We start from the raw sequence: 17747 nt of genomic DNA, 5'->3' as shown, positions 1-17747 counted from the left end.
AACTGAGTTTTAAGACTATTTACCATGCTGTAATTAATCTGTCATCATGAGGGACACCATCATTTTACGTCCGTTGAAACCAAAGTTTCCGCTTTATATTCTGTTTCATCTATTGTGCGAAATTAGCTGTTTCTGATACATTTAAGCGCGGAAGTAGGAGTATTCCCGGGCCCTACTAGGTAGTGTCGTATTTATAAATAATGATATGATATCAGTTCAAGTACGTTTAAATGGAATAGACTCTCGAATATTATATACTTTTCACTTTTTTTATCTGACCAATTTCTCCTGTTCTCTTTCCTTCCTTCACCTCGGCTTTAAACCTATATTGTATCTATGAACCCTGATCTTTCCTGTCATTGTGTTACGTTTTCCTTCTCGTATCTTCTCAGTGCAAAGGAAGAAAATCTTGCGAGAATTCAGTCGACTCTTTTAAATTTAGCCGAATCAGTTTTATTGCTTTGCAATCGTTATTAGAGTGATCAGAGTGGTCTTACTACCCCATTTTAAACCTTGGATCTCTGCATTTAATTTTTAACAGTTTTCTTTTCTAAAAACCCACCAAAAACCAAATTCCCTCCTTGATTTACTTGTAAATAGCTCCTGTAAAGTGGATATAGACCATATATAGACTTTCTTAGTTGATCATCTTTATGGAAATCAAAATTCACTGCAGTATTACTTTGTACTATCGCGATCTCAAATATTACTTACAAAGAATCAAAGATTTTTGGCGAATATAAATAGAATTGAAAATAAACTATTACGAATTTTTTTGTAAACTTCAATATTAAGTATTTATGATTGAACAATCAAGCTTCGAACTTTACCAAAAAACTTTATTCTAAATATTAGTCATTATTTCGTATTCTTAACAATGTTTTGGTAAAAATTTCTTTAACATCTCTGGTTCAATCGATTGAATTACTGACCACTAACAAGCAGAAAATGAAAAGAAAGTTAAGCAAACACGCTTTATCCAAGTTATTGACTAGTTACAATTTAAAATGCACTAAAAAGTAAAAAAAAAAGTCTTTTTTCTTTTTAGCGCAACGTAAACTGTTTTTTGAAAATAGTTTTTCAACATTTTATTTAATTTTTGCTTAAAAGTTCTATCGATCATTATTTGCGTACCCGTATTGATATTTGTTAACAATTACTTGTTCTTCAATGTAACATCCCAAACCAAAACATCGTCATTGAGGCTAAAGGTCAAGTCTTGGTCTTTCCCTTGCGTTTCACCGTCTTCTCCTCTTACACTTTCCATTCCTCGATCGCCGCTGGAGTTCCCGGCAGTTCCAGCCACGCTCCCTGCTGAGAGGGTGCGCTTTTCCAGCTTCCGGTCCCGGAGATATTCAATGGCGCGATAAACTCACCTTGGGACACTCGACGCAACGGCCTCTGGCTTTCCCCACCCCTTGCTACAATGCGGGCCAACGTACTCCCCCGACCTCTGATGCTTATGATCTCCAGGGACCGCTTTTGAAATACAGCCAGGCCTTTCAGTCATCCATGCGTTCTTCCGCTGCTCAACCATCCCGGATCGACTCTGAAACCCCATACACTCCTCCCTGTATCTACGTCATCTCCTCTCCTCTGCACCCTCTATTTTAGCCCTTCTCACCACCGTTAGCTGGTGATGCAAAACTCCGAAATACCTATGACTCATAAGTTAAATACCCTGTATAAGTTTTTGTGTTCTTTATTGTAAAAGATCACTTAAATTCGGTATACCATCTTTTATTTACTTGCTAAGAGCTGCATTAAAGTAGAAAATATCTGCTCGTTCAAAGTTTGAAGGTGGACTTCCTTAGTTAATCTTTGTTGGGCCAAGTAAAAATATTTGGCAAAAATCTAGTAGATTCTATTAAAATCAGCTTATCTAGGTTTATTGCTACCTATGTAATCGTTATTAGCGTGAGTGAAGTAAGCTTACTAGCCCAATATAAATCGCGTGGTGACAGCATCTTGTTTTCGCCTTTTTTTGCTCAAAAATTCCAATTAAAGTCGGTATGCCCACTCTGATTTACTCGCTGATAGCTGATTCAAAATGGAAACAAATCATTTCACCATATGATTTAAGGTGGACTTTTTTATGTCCAAGGACTTAACCTGGGATTGCAACCAAGGACCCTCCGGTCATAAACGAAGCATTTCACCCTCCAGATTACCACTCTTCAATTTCTTAAATATATCCACAAATTTCATAAGCAATTTTTATTTATAACATGTTCGATGTTCATTATTTTACCTTTAAGGTTTTATTAAAATTGTACTGTTATTTACGTCAAATAATTCTCCTGGATAGCTAAGAAAATTAACCCATCGTTCATGTAAAAATATGAAATTTGAACTTAAATACAGCAGTCAGTAGTCTTAATTGTCAATAAAAACATCCAGGAGGCTAAGCGTTTTTTTTCTCCCGTTTGAAGATTAAGCCAGGCGTTGAAATCTCCTGCATTCATGCTGAATAATTATTCATTGCCTTTTATGGGCTACCCTTTCTAATATGATGTTTGCTCCCTAGTTGGTGTATCATTTAAGAAGAGTATTATAAATTGAGTCAGAGATCCCAATCAGGTTTGTATTAGTCGATCTGGTAGACCTGCTGATGCCAGTTCAGTACTTAAAGAAATGTGATCTTGAAAAGCGATCATTAAAGTTCCCAACACCTTCTACACGAAGGAAAAATATTATGAGCAGAGAACTATGCTATTTTCCGTACTTTATTTAAACTAGGTTGGGTTGCGAAGTAGTTGGCATAACTACATGGAGTGATATCTCTGAAGCTCTCCAGTTGTTACGTATTTGGAAGGCGCCAACTTTTCGAAGAATTTTTCTCTCGGAGAACAACAATAAAAAACCATTAAAGCTCTTTATTTAATGCCATGCTTGCGAAAGTGACCCTAAAAATTGTGAATTTCTTGCTACATTTACCTAGTGATGGCGTTCTTTTTTAAATCGACCGGTAGTTACACTATATTTTATGTCTAGAATGCATCCACACACCCTGTATGTACACTGGCTATAGCTGTATAATTTTTCCCATAGTATTATAATGCAATAAATCTATTATAAATAACATACTATAAAATATAATAACAATACGACTAGACTGCTTCTTTTTTTCAGAATGAAAAGAAATTTGATGATGTATGTCAGTGTTTTATATATATCTCCCTCTTCCTCTCTTGTCAGCAGAATATTTTTCCCACTCCAAAGAGGGTCTCTGTCCCCGTCAATCATGAGCACATTTAAGGTTGACGGAGGATGTGTGGTGACCAGGGGAGGATTTGGGGTCAGGGCGGGTTGAGGACTCGCACGAGATCCTTATCTTTTGCACCCAACCCTCTGCACGTCGTAAACTCCGGAAACTGAGAGAATAAATAAGAGAAAAAGAGCATTGATACATCTTATCTACCTTTATATCATAACCCGCACGCTATTGGCGCGTAATCCTCCTTTCGTGTGCAATTTTTGCAAAATTAAGTTATCAGAAAAATTTTATTTCCTGCATTTTACCATGCTTAATGTGTAATCTTTTCAATAAAAATGTCACAAAAGCTACCGCGGTTAATTTTCAATGCGACCTCGTTGTCCGAGCTTCCATTGCATTTTTTATTGTATGAAGGGACAGTTTTTCTGCAAATCCCTCGAACATCTTCAGTCGATCTTCACTCAAACATGATTTCAGCCAATTAGAACAACCCTGGCTGAAAAACGACCGTAAGTGTAGTAGTGCGACACAAAAATACAAGCCTATTCTGCATCATATTTTTGGTGCGAAGACGCTGGATGAGTGACCGGGGAAATTGTCGTAATTTGACGACAAACAAAGCGGTGGAACCCCGAAAAATAGGATTGCATAACACTTTACTTGAATTTCATTATGTGCCATGTTTCGTTTCTGCACCATCTCATCGCCTTTCCAACTAATAGAAGTCAATATATACAAGCACATGCTGTGATGTTGGCTGGATAAATAATTATGGGTAAGCAAATATGGGGTTACCAATTAGCAGGTTTAGTTCCCTAATGATTAGTCATCATTAGTCAACAATCCTAAGACTGGTTTGACGCAGCTCTTCATTCCTCTCCCCTATCCGGTAGTCTTTTCATAGCGACGTATTTCTTCTCTTATACATCCTTTATAACCTGTCCTATGTAACTCATTCGGGAACGTCCCTTGCCCTTCTTCCCTTCCACCTGTCGTTCTTTTTTGATTCGTCGATTCGTTCGTCGATTGTTTTCATCAGGCCATTAAGTCTCATAATGTGGCCAACTAAGTTTTTCCGTCTTCTGCTCAAGGTTTTTAGGAGATTTCTCTTTTCTCCCATCCTTCTTAGCACTTCTTCGTTACTTACACGGTCGATCCATTATATCTTCATCATTCCACTCTTGATTAAATGATTAGAAGTATTTACATTGTGTAAGATGAAGCCGTACGCTAACTTCAACAGCTCGCCCGTAAATAAATGTAAAACAATCGCGATTTGATGCCTAAAAGTTTATGACATCATTGGATGTTTGGTATGGAATCCAACTTGTGGGCAGGATAATTAGTGGAAAGGATTGGTTGAGGGGAAAGAAAGTATTACCGTAGTAATCTACCTACTATCCCGCAAACCTCCTTTATAGGCGTGTGGCGAGGGGTGTAAAAACAACATTCGTCACAAAAAGAAAAGAAATGAACGTGGTCCCTGATGACATGCTAAATTCAAACTAAAATGTATTCATTTTCAATGGTGCGGGGTAAAAACGAAATCATATACCTACCTGTTTGGCAACTTATTTTAATATTTGATCGTTTGTGTCAGAATTAGAAATGTATTGAGGTTCTAAGTCGATGTTCTCAGTGCCACTCTGAAATATATCTGTTCTTAATACCTCTAGAAATTTAAGCTTAGCCTCAGAGTCTCCGGCGGCTACCAGCCTAATTTGTGCAACAGTTGTATAACGCTTCGTGTTTGCTCGCAGGAGTTTCTGACGAATCGCGCAGCTATTGTTTATATTTTATTGTTTTCACGTATTTTGTCTTTCTACGCCGGATCCCATATATTAGCCGCGTAATCAAGGTGCGGCCTGAGGAGTGCGAAGTAAAACCCATCTTTCACCTTTTTCATCCAAAAACCTCCCTTTGTTACCGAAAACCTTATCTTTTGATCCTACATACTTGCATCGCTATTAGATATATTCTGTTATCAGACTTTTTTGTATTTAAATTCAGGCCATGATTGGCAATGTCTCTGTTTTTATATCTCTTCCTTCTTGAAATCAGATCGTTCGCTTCAAAGCGTTGCTTACTCCGGTCACTCAGCTGCAGCTCTCTGGTCTCTCGATTCCTTCCCGTATTTGCACCCTCATCACCGGCGCGTGGCGCCTTGATCCTCTCCTGACAGTCGAGATGACAGCCTAATACAGATTCAGTCAAGAGAACTTTCGTCATTCGCATTATGGTCGTCGAAGCTTTTGTCTATCTCTTAATTCATCTTCTCCGTAACCTCTGGCTGCATACTCTCGATTCACATCACGTACACCTTCGTCAAGCCCAAAAATGTATAGGACCAGCTGGAGGTATCATCGAAGTTCAGCAGATTTTTTAGCTATACGGATACTTTATTTCCTTTTTGGATCATTTTGTAAATTTCTTTCCTTTTAAGAAGAATTTTTTATATTTTTTATTTTATTCCGATAATTTCTAGCAATAAAAACAACAATGTTACTTTTTTACTCGGTGATTCATTCGTATATGACTGATACTCGCCGTTCAAGGAAATGGAAAAGAAACTTTGACTGATATTACACCCTAGTATTTAATGTAGAACTATAGCAAGTATCCATAGTTCTAAATTATTACTTTCTCTAAAAGGAATCGAAGTTATGTTGAGTATTGAATTCGTGATAGTAAAGCTATTTATTGTCTTGGCGTAAAGTATTACTGAAGCTGATTAGTATTTAACAAATTATTTTAAAGTAAATAACGATTTCAGAGAGTCCACATATCTTCAAAGCTATGCATGTAGTTCAGATCCTTACTTCGAATGCTCCATCAAAATATCAATTAAAATATATATGTATCTCTTTCTCGGGGTAAAGCCTCTTAAAAATGAGGATAAGCCTCTTGAGAATAAAACCAATCTCTTTGTAGGTTCCCAGAATAATATCAAGCTATTTTAAATTAGGGTAAGTAGGCCATCCACGGAGTCATAATTCAAAGCTGTCAATATGGAAAATGTATGGCGATTTATCTAATAGAATACTAAGATATAGGTATATATATTACTCCATATAAACGGGTTCCCGAGAACTTATTGCGTAGTAAATCGCACTAATTTTGTACAAAACTTCAGCCGTCACTTTGTGGAAGTTCATAGTACTGAAATGATGAAGACATTGTACTTTTCTACAATGGTGTCAGCAATTCTGGGCCATTTTCAAAGGACTCATAGTCACTAAATATTCAGTTTGTTTTTCAGTGTGGTTTATTTGCATTGTAATGATTTTCAAATTACCCGCTTATGTTCTTTTTAATACCTATTGCAACGTATCCACAATTTCCCGCTAGCAGTTACGAAAAAATTCGTAAAATTTAATGAAAATGACAAGAAGAAAAAGTCGTATTGAGTTTGAGAGAGAAAGCGCTTGAGTTTAAATCACTACAAATCTGCATATTTCAAGAGCTAAATCGTTCCCTCCCTCCTGTCTATGCTCCTTTTATCCTGCATCCGGTTCCTTTGCTATCCCCCATCATGCACTTGGCTATGCCTCCTCCGACGCTTCCGGTGTGCGAGCAGTCTTGAAATCCTTGTTAAGTCTCCGGGGAGACGTCAGTTGATCGCCTCCCCAATGCTCTCCTGCGCCCCCGTCCATCTTTTGTTATGACGGCGATCGCTTTGTGATGGCCCCGTGTCATCTTCCAATCGCCTGTCCCCCGGGGTACCCCTCCTAGTAAGTGGGGGATGTTGCCGGCGGGGGGTCAAGCGATTGTGGGTTAAGTAGGGAATGGGCGATGATACGACCCGCTCTTATTTCTTCCTCTCCCTTTTGCCAGTCTGAGGGGTGCTAGGGATTTTGGAAGATATTAAGCCATGATAAACATCCATACTGGATCACGTATGTACTTGAACAGCATTCAAAATAGTATCATGTACTTGTTAGACGACACGCACCTCTCGGTATTTTCTTGGTCAATGATTACTCGTTTAAATCACTAGAATATTGACATCTTCAGGGTGTAAAAAGTAGACCATTTTCAACGTTTTCTGTACCTCAAAGTTAAAAATTTAGCCTCAGTAATTTCTCGGATGCAATTTAATTCATATTCGAGGGGACGAGAAGCCAAGGGGTACAAGCGATTCTTTTCAAAACAGAGTTAGGAACAGAAAATTGGCGAAGAAAGCAAACGAGATCAACTACATACGTAGTATCGCATTTTATTTTCCTTTTCGATGTCAGAGCAGAACAGAGAATTACTTGTTTCCCTGGCCATCAAGTTTTTGTATATTTCTTTTATCAGTTTATGTAACTAACTCTGTTTAGAGAGGTAAATCACTTGTACCCCTTGGCTTCTTACCCCCTCATATATGAGAAGAAAGCTGACGCTGGAAAAAGTTTTCTGTATTAGATCATATTCTTAGAAAATTCAAGAATAGCGTTAATTTTAACGGAGTTGTACGGTGTGAAAAGACGAAATGAGACCGTTCTGGAGTGAACCGTACTTTGAAGATGATTCGGCTTGAGGATTCTCTTTATTCAATGGAGCATAACTCATTACTCTCTTATGGGACAGCTCTAAAAAAGTGATGTCTCCATTTTAAATGTTTTGGGAAATGTAGCTATACGTACTCAAATGTATTCGATGTTACGACGTACATTTTGTGTCTGATTTAACGATGAATAAGAAATCGATTTCCCGAAACCTAGCAAAGAAAAAATTAGCTATATGTGACCATTACTCGAGGTTATAAAACTGAACTATTCATGGAAAAGCTATACTTACTTATTGTTGTTCTTACAGACGGTAAGTGAGACCTGAATTTATTGGGGTCTCCTTTAGTCTTTATGAATAATAATTTAGAGTATTTTAAATTATATTTTCCGCTTTTGTAAGTAAATATTATAATGTAGGGATTTTTACTCATTTTTAATTGCTTTACCAGCACTTCAGGCGCCTGGCAGCATAAAGGGTAGAGGCTTTGGATACCGATCGGAGTGACCAATGGTCAAATTTGGATGAAGCCTTAGCTCACCCTCAAGCAAATATCCTATACCAGGTCAAAAAGCCAGAGAGAAATTAATTAGTCTGCTTACTCTGAGCGCGCGAGCATGACATGCCCGTTACTTGTCTCGGGGCGATACCAAACCTTAGCTCTTAATATCAACCTTGGAGGCTTTGCACTGTGTGGTTCATTGTGATTGGTTTATTGGGGTTTTAAAATATCACGAAGTATCATTTTAGCTAATAATTTTTATTGGGCCATATTAATCATTCTTGACCATATTAGGTAATTAAATCAATTATACCTTATATACATAGAATAAATATTTATTGCTATTCTAAACATAAATACATTTTCCGCTGCTTGACTTTACTGGCATAAATTTAGAATGTGTATTGATGTATACGACTAAAATTTGAGTTGAGTGTTGAATAAGCATAATTATAAGCGCTTTACTTCATAGGAAAACCTATTTATCCTTGAAGTCAGCATTTACCTCTCAAAAAGCCGTCTCCTGGTATGAACATTTTTTATGAAACTAGTGCGATAGGAAATACGTTCGTATTTAACTATTTTACTATTACCAATTCATTTGAATAAGTAAGTTATAGGTAGACGATAAGAGTACTTGCGTACCTTTAAATGGCAACTTTTAATTCGGACAGATATCCATTTTCTAATGAATCCTCCTCCATCACTAATATAGTGGAAAGCGCCTCCCTAGAAGTCCAAATATATACCTTTATCAATATGTCAATGCCTACTATCATTGCAATGCATTTAAAGCTGAAGGCGTGCCAATGATTAAGCCGTCGTCGAGGAAGTCACATGTAAATATTTCCATTCAGCTGGGGTGTTAATGTAGGCTTTCAAACCTGGGGGAATGGATGGGCGCGACATTCATTCGTCAACAATTACCCGCATGTCACCTCCCATGATGTTGTCAATGCGATCTGACGCATGTGCGCACTTGAAGGAGGAATCTAGATGGGCAATTGTGTCGCAGATTTCTTTGTCCTCCTTTCTTTCTTCTTACTTTACTTCTCACCCTCCGGTCACCGGGCTAGACCGATACGGGAGCCACGTTACGTCACTTGTTTGTGTACATGTGAACGCACTGATATATTCGGGCGAGTGATCGACTTTAGCAACCCTCCCTGACATATTCATGCGCGGGGGTCGGATGCGCTTGGGTCGGTGACGTTTTCGACAGTAACTGCACCGCGTTGGATGGAAGGAAAGCGGTGAGACCCCCCCCTTCCCCATTTGTGTACCCCTCCACCCCCAGTAATGACCGCACGACGTCGATTTGCATATCTCTCTGGGTGCAGACGACCCCGTCCGGAGTCGGGAGAGACCCACCCTACCCTTACCTATGTCCCTTTCCGTTATTCCAAGGCTTTCGCATATGCGAATGATTGATAGGGCGTTCAACCACGCTCCGGCGCCCAGGCTGGGTGAAAGGCGCGGTGCATTGTGGGGAGAGGGATCGGTGTAAAGCGGGTAGGGGGTATCCCGGAACTGAATGCAGGGAAGGGGTGGACTTAGTTAAAGTAGGGGTTGAAATCGCTATCAAATGGCCATTCCCTCGACATACACCATTGTTAACGATTCTCTCCGTGCTTAGTGAGACCTCTCCACTCCGACTCCAAATTTTAACCCCCCCCCCCAATACTCCATCTTTCAAAAGGTTTTGTGGATATTATAACCCTCTCCAGTCCTCCTTTATCTCATTATTGCAGTCATCACCTAACCATCTATTAGTATCAACGATTTACAACGTGTATCCTCATTTTTTCATCTACATACTTCCGTTTACCAGTAAAAGAGTACAAAAAATAGATAAAAGATTCAGCTTGTGGCGTGATTCGGAGGAATTATTTGATATTTAACATAATAACATATTATGTTTACATATTATATATGTTTCATATGCTTTACTTTTATTTATTATGATGATTTTTATCAGTTTTTGGATTTATAAATGCAAATATACTCGTCTCATTTTTTAGCTCATATTTTCATAAATTCTCTTGATATTGCGTCATAGTTTTGCAGTGGACGGAGATTAGGTGTGCTTGACTGACTGCAGTCATTTTACCTGTGCCGTGTCATACTCAATGGTCTAGCATTCGTAATCAGTAATCAGAGGCAGCTATTATATTTCCTTGAAAAGGAGAACTAAGGGATGAATTATCTATCTTTCAATCTATAGTAGGAGTGACAAATCTGTATGCGCTATTTTTCATTTTTCAGGTTTTTCCCGCATATTTTCTTCAGCCATAGTTCGCTTTGTCTCGTAATTTTTTATGTCCCAACAAAAGAAAAAAATCATGAAAACGTTGCCAGGAAAGACACCACAATTTCTTTGGAACGAGGAGAGGAGAGTTCAAGAGAACAGCGGGATGTTTGTTCCATATCCCTTTTGTGGAGACATTCTTTTGATCACCGCACATAATGCGTTTGTGTTTCGTGCACGTTCTTCGCTCCATGCTGTTTTATTTTCTTCGAGCAGTCAAGATTCATTCTTCGGGGATTCATTTTCACCTTCGCATACACACCAGAGTTTCCACCGCAAAAGGATTGTCGTATATTGACGGCAAGTCTGGTGGTATTGTTCTCGCGAAGATTTTTTCCGCAGCCCATCGCAAGAGCGAGCCCTCTGTACTACGTAGAAGGATCCAGAGAAGGAGTTTTAATGGAATAAGACTGGACTGGGGAGGAATATAAACATGAATTCGTGAACGCACAATAAAAGTGACGGTGGAAGTTGTCCCAGGGTCTCTTACGGCCCCTGACTTTTGCCTTTCTTAATGTAGGGTTGAATGCAAGAGGGTTTAAGACCAGGAGCTAGCTTTTCTTTTAGCCCTCTCCTTGTCCGCACAAAGAGTTTTCGCAGTCCTTATTTTTCCTCATGCCCATTCTTTCCGTCTTCCCGAAGTCTACCTATCTTTCTTCCGCCGCGGCTTCATGGCCTTTCGCGTCTTTAGCGACCCGGGAGCTCCCTCCCTCTCTCTTAAGCAGGACCTCTAGATTCTACCCGCACTCTTTCACGCATCGCCTGCTCACTTCCGCCGACATCCACGTGTGCCACGAAACGTCCTCTTTTTAATTCTTCCCCCCGCTCCACACTCTTTATAACGCCATTCCCCGTGGCGTCACACGAAAATGACGTTCCCTGCCCCCCTGCGTTAAAGACCCAGCAAGGGGCAGAGGCAAAGCACCACAATGCACGGGGCTCAACCGCCGTGGTTGCGTCGCTAATGTCCCGTGGTGCCTTTTGTCCCCGCTACGCGGCTGAGGCATTGTGCATCCGCCTCTTACTTAGTCGGGCACCGTCAGGGAGGGAGAGGTCGGGTCCAAGATTTATATATATAAATGTACAACTCCTCCATCGTGGGCATAGGAAAATAAAAAACCTCCGCCCTCATTTCAGGGAGCTTTTAATTCTCCCTCCAACGAACCGAACCCATCCCCCATTAGTCCGATTCTTTCTCAACCCCCAAAAGTCTTGATTTTTATTATTCCTTCTTTTTCCCGCCTCACGTATTCTCCTTCTCCGTTGTCGTGTTCTCACGTACAGCACCATACTCTTCCTCCTTTCCCTTCTCCGTGGTTCTCTTTCTACCCTTCATCATTAACGCCTAAAAACCAAAGTCAAACTGACAAGGAGAAAACGCGAGAGTGATGTTCGGGATTTGGACGACAGTATTATTTTCTTAAACTATGCAGGAAATATAGAAAAAATGTTTAGACTTTCTTTCTCATAGTCCTGGGTTAAAAGAGATAATCGCAAGTAAAGATTTCGCGTGACATCACTCCCTTTGATGAAGCGCTCATCTCCAACAAACGCCGCCCGTGGCGTAGCCGGTTAAGACGAGCAGTCTGTTACTTTAGCAGTAAGTATCCTCGGATCGAGTTCCTGCGGAGGAAGTTCTTTTCTATCTTATAAACGAAGGTATCTCCTTTATATATAGCTATAACAACCTTACTCCATTTATATAAGTCATTGAGAATGTGAGATAGCCAAAGGCATATTGGGGTGGCATTTTTTGGATGAGATTATTCTTAATGGTGAATGACGTCAATGCTATTGCAATCAGTGCTAGCATAATCATGCTATGGATAAAATTATATTTCATTAACAACCCATATTTCCTGCAGCGTCGATGAAGTTACTTGATATCGTTTACTTCTTGATAAAACTGCAAGTATTGTCACGCTTTTTCAAAATTGCAGCTACTTCTGTAGTTGCGTACTCTCATTTGAGTAATTCAATTCTGTTTAAACTTTTATCTCCTTATTTGTTCTATTCGTTCCTAAGCTGTAGTTGCAATGGGTAATCCAATGGGGAATATATTGTGGAGCCATCCGCAGAAGCTTGATTTTTCTTTCCTCTTTGGCGGCATTTTAATCGGCTTTCAGAAATGTCCGTCGCGCGGCTATGGATGGAGATCAATCCCTCTCTTTTCAAAATTTACTGTATAATGTTTACAATCGCGAGGAATAGCATTCATAAGTTATAAGCATGATTAAGATAATCATTAAGAATAAAAAAATAATTTAAGCCGCATTTATAGCTTAATTATCATCAAATTCGGATCGCTTTGATTGTCAGCGACACGAGTGACGATTGGTTTAAACTCATTTAAACGCGTGGTGGGTAACCTCACATTAACATGCCCACTGACGAATCCTTCATTGTATCATTCTTAGTGTAACCCTTCAATGTTTACGTTTGAGATTTTTATTTTGGATAGTCACTTCCAGTTTATTCAAACTTTTATATTTGTGTCATATATACACTATATCTTATATTTTTTACCGATGGATTCTATATTCTGTTTGACAGACTCGTGTTGAACTATAAAGTTATTTTCTCTAAGTATCAAATTTATTGTCGAGTAAAGTGTACCAATGATTCAGGAATCTAATCCCTCTCACTATTTCCATTTCCATAAGACCTAGCTTACTCATGCTTTGGATAAGAGCCTTTTTTTTATTAAAAACACATGTTTACAACATTAGCGATGATACAAATGCTTTATCGTTGGGGGAAAATACGGATTCCTACATCTTTTTTTTCGGCAAACATCTCTCTCACTTTATCGTTTCTGTCCGAACTAGAAACATTTTGGGGTTCCACGATGATGTTCCCTGTGGCGCCCTGAAAATATCTGTTTTTATTAGCTCAAGCAATCTAGGCCTGTAGTATTCAAGCCTTTTACAGCTCCTGGGCTAACCCGTGCAAAACCTTTGTAACGTTCTCTGTTTGCTCGTAGCCGTTTGGACGGATCGCGTAACTTTCCTTTGTATTTTATTATTTCACGGATTAAATCTTTCTAAGTTAGCCAATTGTGGTCATTATAAACCCCAAGATCGTTCTTAATACCACTTTTGAGTTGTTTTACTGTAGATAATTGATCTAAACAATTAACCATGATGAGTGTTTGGGGCATTTAAGATGCTAAATATTTTGAGCTTGCAAGCATCAGTGCATTTTTTTCAATTTTTTATGACTAGTGTGATAAAAATCATTGCCTAACAATATTTCATCGCAAGTTTACGCGGGTAACAAAACTGATGATTGCAATCATGCATCAGCTCATCTGCCAAGCGGTTATAATGTGAATTCTTCAATGTCAAACCCAGGGTAATTATTTTCCTGCTACTTTTTTATCAGTAGGAAACCGTTTTGGCAGCACAATATTTGTCAAATTCACTGGAGAAAAAACTCCCGATGAACAAACTCTGAAAGAGTAAGCGTGAAAAAGCCGAAAATGTTGAAATCGCACGAGAAATCAAAGTGAGAATGTGTTTTATATACATTTTACACAACGCAACATTTCATTTTGTTTGGCCGAATTTTATTTTATTTTGCGAAAGGCGAGCGATGCGTTAAGGTGGAGATGTGACGTGGACGGCACTGTAGGAGGAGAGGGAGAAAGAGATGTAATCCCCGCAGAAACTGCGAAGCGATATTAAATGAAAAAATAATAATAAAGGATTGGATTATGTGTGGCGTTGCATGCAAGCTAAAGAGAGATAGAGGGAAAAAAGAGGTGAGAGGACTCAGGTAGAACGAGTGAATACGCCTGGGTCCGTCTCGTAAAAAAACACCGAAAAAAAAGTTTGTGAAAAAAAGGGAAACGCGCCCGCTCATCTCTCGCCTGTCACCTTTCTCCGACTGTACTGTCTGTGTAGATGTATTTTTTTATCCACTCGTGGAGTCGTTATTCATATTCCCATTGCCTCGGAGGAGTCCAACGTGGATGGGCACACTCGCGAACCGCTCTCTGCCCTCAACCCATTTCCCTGCTGTCTCTCGCTCTCCCTACGTTTGCTCCGCCCTTTCCACCGTGGTCCCAACCTGCTCCCCACTTCTCCATTAAACTCATGCTTTCCCTTCCAGGACTCAATTAAAAATAAAATAAATGTTGCCCCAAAAATATAAAAAATAAGAGATGAACTTCATGTGGGAAAGTATGTGCCTTTCCTTCCGTGTGGGCTAGATGCTCGGAAGTATGTTCTGATGATAAAAGATCGTAGGCTTTCCCCGGAATTACTACTGATAAAATCTTTTAGAGTTGGCACCGGGTAAGGCATTTTAAGGCCAATGTTTCGATGAGAAACGTTGGCCTTACAGAGCCTTAACCGGTGCCGAACCTGAGAAGATTTTATGAATATTTTCTTATGCTTTCCCAGGGTACTGGGATATTAAAAACTATTCGGGTTTCTCACCGTTTATATCTCATCTAATAGCTGACGTTTCGGGTCTCAGTTTGAGGTCCATATTCAGGGTCTAGCTCGAAATGTCAGTGGTGTTGAACTTTCCAGATAAGAAATTCGAATTGCCGTTAATTGATATTGGGAGTGTGCGAGGGAGTGAACCCATTTGAATGACAATTTAAGCTATTTAAATCATTTACATCGATGGAGTATTGTTTCTTCAACTATGCTTCAACCATGTAGGTACGCACGCTCAGCATTATCTAAGTTTAAGAACTGACTATTTCATTATTTTGAGGATAATTCATGCATCAGTCACTAAAATGAACGGCTTCATCCATCCCTATTGTGGGATTGTGCCCATGAGTTGACGTGAGAAGGAAAAGTCCTTGTCATTGAAATCTTTACACTTTTAAGCCTCCCCTGTTTGATGACACTCAAGTATCATATGTATATTTCTCAATTATTTTTCATAATTTCTTGCTCTAAAAACTGACTCACTCACCCATATCTGAATTTTTTGAACTGACTAATTGCTTGGAAACCGATCCATGGCTCGGTTAATAAAATAAGTAATTTACCCATCCCCTATCTTCTTGGAAAGAGTTGAAATATCCGTGTTTTAAAAGTCTGTGTCTTGGTAAGTATGTAATTTTTTCCAATTAAACTGGAAATGAATGGAAATGTTTTTTCATCATGAGGTGAACTTACTCTCTCCCTCTCCAAGCCTGGCATAAATTGATGTGATGGACCTGTGTAGAGTTCACCTGATGATGACGTCTTACGTTGAAACCATGATCGTGTAAATGTGTGAATAAATATATGTGCAAAGTTAAGCCCTGATGATAGTTTAAAATAAACTGAAACGTTGGCTAAAACATTTTTGCATCACATACATTTTACCTATACTCCGCGAACTATTTTTACAATGAATTAAAATAATTTTACAATGAATTAAACCTGGTCAAGATAAGAAGAAAAAAATTAAATATTTTATGTGAAAGCACAAGGTTTCATCTGTTTCATTTTCCATGAGAATATATGTAATGTAAGAACGTACTCTTGCGAATGCATAAACCAGAGAAGAACCTTTCTAAAATTGTACGACTAAACATTCTATTGGAAGTATTTACTTGCGTCCTTGTGTTGGTTCTAACTGTCCCCGATCCTCTTTACACGTTCCCTTCCCTCCCCGGCGGCCATCCGCCCACCTTCGCTCTACACGCGGCCACCGCCCGCTTCGTCGCTGATGACTTTGCGCTACCGTCCTATTGAGCCCCAAGCGGAGCAGCAAGAGTTGGGAGTTGCGCGAAATAAAAAAAAAATTGCCGCTCGGCTGGGCGTGTGCGCTTCCATCTCAGTCACCGGGTGAGGTCGCTCTTTCGTAGCAGTGGAGGAGTCGAGGGATATTATTTTGTAACGTTTTTCCCTCGCAATGCGATGGGGTCAAGATGGCAGGGGATGAGCGTGTTGGGGACGAATGGTGATTTGGTGGGAGTGAATATATGTGATGGGTGGACTGGGTGTCCTGCAGTCAGACATTTGAAAATACATTGCGAATTCTAGGTTGTTTAAGAATAATAAAATCCAAATATTTAAGTGTGATGTTTGTGTGTGATGGTGTGGAATTTTTCCATGTTGAAATAAACGCTTGCAATTTTCCACGATTATTAAATTTCGTCGAACATTACCAGTGTTAACTTCGATGTTCTCAAAAGAATAAGTTTTACTTTGCCGGAAGAGATATTGATATTTTCATGGTTAGAGAATTTATTCCATGTGTTTTTGGATGGTCGATCTTAAGGATTACTTTAATAATAGCATCATCATCACTGGTCAACCATCCTAAGATGGTTTCACGCACCTTTTCACTCAATTATCCCATCGGCTAATCTTTTCACAACTACGTATTCCTTCTCTTTCACATCCTTCTGTACACTATTACTTATACCACTGCTTTTTTACATAATGTGACGTGGTTTTCGATGAGTTATCATCATATTCAGGCGTAAGTTATGATTTTTTATCTTATTATTGTTACCTAGTTGCCTAACAGAGAAAGAAATGAATTTTAAAACGGACGCCAGAATAGGGAAAAGGATGGGCAAAGAAATGAAAAATCTTTACTCATTTTTTTCCTTATTCTGGCGTCCGTTTTAAAAGTCATCTCTTCCTCCGTTAGGTAACTGGGTAACAATGTTAAAATAAATAGATCATAATTCACGCCTGAAGATGATGATAACGAAACCCGGGTCGCGGTATGTAAAAAAGCATTGGTATAAGTAATAGTGTAATATCCAAGAAATTTTCTAATGGAACACCACAAAGTTAATAATGAGTTAGCGAATTTTGAGAAATAAATTGCTGTTACTGTTGAACAAGCATTTCTCACCATAAATTAGCTTGTTGTCTGTCCCTATGCTGCCAGTTGAACGGCAGGTTTTTCAATTCTTTATCCGTTTTACCATTTTCCTTCATCAGACTCAACTCTTATTTATGCCAGCTCTTCCTACTTCTCAATTTCCTACATGCAATGCGCGTGCCATCCTCGCGGCTTTCCCCATCTCCCTCCATTTTCCTCAACCCTTAACGTAGCCTCCCGCCCCGGCCGTGCCTCTCAGGGGTCCCCGCGACCCCGGTCGTCAAATACCCTTCTCCTCACCTTACCAACCCTCCCCCCTTGCATGCTCTTTCGAAGCCAAGCCCAACTGACGAGTGGCTCATGGCTCTTTTTGCGGGACGACTCTTTCTCCCTCTTCTTTCGCTTTAATTAATTGGATTTCCGCATCGCGGGGGCGC

This window comes from Ischnura elegans, chromosome 7 (genome assembly GCF_921293095.1).
Source record: "Ischnura elegans chromosome 7, ioIscEleg1.1, whole genome shotgun sequence".
In the NCBI taxonomy this organism is placed as follows: Eukaryota; Metazoa; Arthropoda; class Insecta; order Odonata; family Coenagrionidae; genus Ischnura; species Ischnura elegans.
Note: the sequence above shows the minus strand (reverse complement) of the source record.